Below are 3,339 nucleotides of genomic sequence, written 5' to 3'. Positions count from 1 at the left end.
TACATTATTTAACCGTTAGGAGGCGACAACCAGCCGTCACAAATACACCACTGAATAATTCTTCAACAATGATTATCTAGCAATGAAACATGAAGTTTTATGAGTGAAGAACTCAATCGTTTATTGAAGATGTGCCTAAAAGTAAATATGGATTCTGCAGATGATTTCTACATTCAGCGTTAACAGTAACAGTAGGAGTAACAGTGATTTTTTTTTTTTTTTTTACAACACTGAATATTTTACTATTTGTTTATTCTGATGATATTTATACAAAAGCATACATTTTTATAAAAGTGTCCTGCAAAAGACATTTGTCTCTCCTTTATGACTGATCCAAAAAAATGGCCCAATCCGTGACTGAAAAAATCATTATGTGATCCGTGAGATCTGTGACCTGTTACACCACTAGAAAATTCTGTCTGGCCCTACTCATGGACATCTGTCAGACTGTCACTTACCAATTCAAGACTAATGCTATCTGTTTCTTTGCTCCTGTGTTTAGATGAGCTGTTCTTCATCAATCAGCTTAAATATAGCCTGAAGAAGAAATATCAAAGTGTGTTTGAAGGAATTGCTCAGCAAGGAGCCTCCACACTTCTGAATAACATCTACACAGATCTCTATATCACTCAGGGTGCGAGTGAACAGGTCAACACTGAACATGAGATCAGACAGATTGAAGCTGCTTCCAGACGTCATCAGTCACTAGAGATACAGGTGAATGCAAACATTTGTTTGAAGCACCTGAACAAGACGAGCAGATCAGAACTGTCCTGACAAAAGGAGTTGCTGGCATCGGAAATCAGTCTCTGTGCAAAAGTTTGTTCTGGATTGGGCTGAAGGAAGAGAAAATCAGACATCAGATTCATATTTCCTCTTCCATTCAGAGAGATGAACTTTAGGGAGAAAGAAAGACAGAGTTTAAAAGACCTCATAACTCAGTTTTTCCCAGAGACTAAAGGACTGAACCTTACAAGAAGCACACGATTCAAAGTCCTGTTCATCCTTGATGGATTGGATGAATGTCGTGTTCCTCTGAACTTTGCTGGTAATGAGACGTGTTGTGATGTATCTTCAGCAGTCTCTCTGGATGTCTCCTGACGAACCTCATCAAGGGAAATCTGCTTCCTTCTGCTCTCATCTGGATCACCAGCAGACCAGCAGCTGCCAGTAAGATTCCTGCTGACTGTATTGACCGGCTGACAGAGATACGAGGATTCAGTGATGCTCAAAAGGAGGAGTACTTCAGAAAGAGACTCACAGATCAGAATCAGGCCAGAGAAATCATGATCACATTAAACAGTCAAAGAGTCACTTTTATGTGCCACATCCCAATCTTCTGCTGGATTTCAGCCACTGTTCTCCAGAACATTTTGAAGCAGAACAGAAATACTGAACTGAAACACAGGGCTAATGCTGAAACACTGCAGGAATCTCCCAAGACTCTGACACAGATGTACACACACTTTCTCCGCTTTCAGATCCAGCAGAGCAGAAGAAAGTATGATGGAGAAAACACACCAGATGTCTCCTGGGATCCAAACCTCATCCTTTCACTGGGGAAACTGGCCTTCCAGCAGCTGGAAAGAAACAATGTGATCTTCTATGAGAGCGATCTGAAAGACTGTGGCATTGACGTCTATAAGGCATCGGTGTACTCGGGCATGTGTACCCAGATCTTTAAGGAGGAGACGGGGATCATTCTTGGTACCATGTACTGCTTTCTTCACTTGAGCATTCAAGAGTTCATTGCAGCCCTTTATCAACATCTGTTTCTAGACATCGACAAGAAGCATGGATTGTTTTTTATACAGAAAAGCAAAAATAAAGGCATGATGATTTGCTGAAGACTGCAGTGGACAAGGCTCTGGAAAGTGAGAATGGACATCTGGACCTTACCTTCGCTTCTTCTCGGTCTGTCACTCCAGTCCAATCGAAACTCTTACGAGGCCTGTTGACACAGCAGGATGACAGAGACCAGAGCAAAGAGGAAATAATTGCATACATCAAGCAGAAACTTGAAGGAAATCTGTCTCCAGAGAGATCCATTAATCTGCTACTGTCTGAATGAACTGAATGATCAAACTCTGCTGAAAGAGATTCAGTCTCACCTCAGTAGAGGAAGTCTGTCATCTGCTGACCTTTCACCTGCCCAGTGGTCTGCTCTGGTCTTTGTGTTGTGACCTCAGAGGAGGAGCTGGAGGAGTTGAGCTTCAGAAATTCCAGAGATCAGACGAGTGTCTCATCAGACTATCAGCAGTCATCAAAACCTCAAAAAGAGCTCAGTAAGTCAAAGTCCTTCTTGTTTTCATCTAAGAAATAGACATTTGCTGATATTAAAATACAATATTAAGTTAATAAACATGCACAATATTGATATTGTAGGCCTTTCAAATGCTGTGAATAATTGTTTATTATTTAATAGTTTAGTGTTTAAATAACATTCAGATTAATGTATTGGCAGTAGTTTAATGGATAGTTTACAAACAATATATGTTTACTTATTTACTCACCCTCATGCAGAAATTTTCTTTCCTGGGGAACATAAAGAAGATATTTTGAAGAAAGCATGTAAACATTGACTTGCATAGCATTTGTATTTCCTTTATGGGGGTCAATGGCTAATGGTTTTCATCTTAAAAGAAATCACAAATCTTTTGTGTTAAACAGATTAAAGAAGCTCATAAAGGTTTGGAACCACTTGAGGCTGAGTTAAACCATTAACCTACATTATCTATAAACTCTATGAACAGCAGCTAAAGCATATTTAACAGTACAGTTTTCTAACCTTGTCTTCTGCTTCTCTGAAATATAGTAGATTAATTTGAGAAATGCAGATCTGCTCCTCATCTGTTGTCCTCTCTCATTGAGTATCATTTATAACTGACTTGTGAATTTGGATGTGTTGTACTTTTTCTGCTGTGTGGAAATTGAGTCCTTTCTGATAAGAGTGGAATAATCACACTGTTGTTTTCTCTATTCTGTTTATTTTGACCTTCTCTATTCTGACGATAATAAAGTAACACTCATCTTTGTTTGTCTGCAGGTATAATATTGCCATTGTCTTCTCATTAGTGTAGTTCACTAGTGTAGTGTTCACTATAAGCTGGTGTTTAACTTAATCTAGTAATTAATTTATTATCATCGTTTTTGAATCATTTATGAATCGTGCAGGCAGGCAAATCAATGTGAAAGGTGGATCTATGTACAGTTTTAATGTCTAATATAATCCTTACACGAAGAAAAGAGCAGGGCTGAAGACCAGAAACACAAGCAAGAGAAAGATATGCACATACACGTCTATGATCAACAAATAAGAGCTGCTTAAATACACAGAGA

Source organism: Danio aesculapii, chromosome 4, assembly GCF_903798145.1.
Source record: "Danio aesculapii chromosome 4, fDanAes4.1, whole genome shotgun sequence".
In the NCBI taxonomy this organism is placed as follows: domain Eukaryota; kingdom Metazoa; phylum Chordata; class Actinopteri; order Cypriniformes; family Danionidae; genus Danio; species Danio aesculapii.
The sequence above is the reverse complement of the archived record's forward strand: the minus strand, read 5'-3'. Positions refer to the sequence as shown.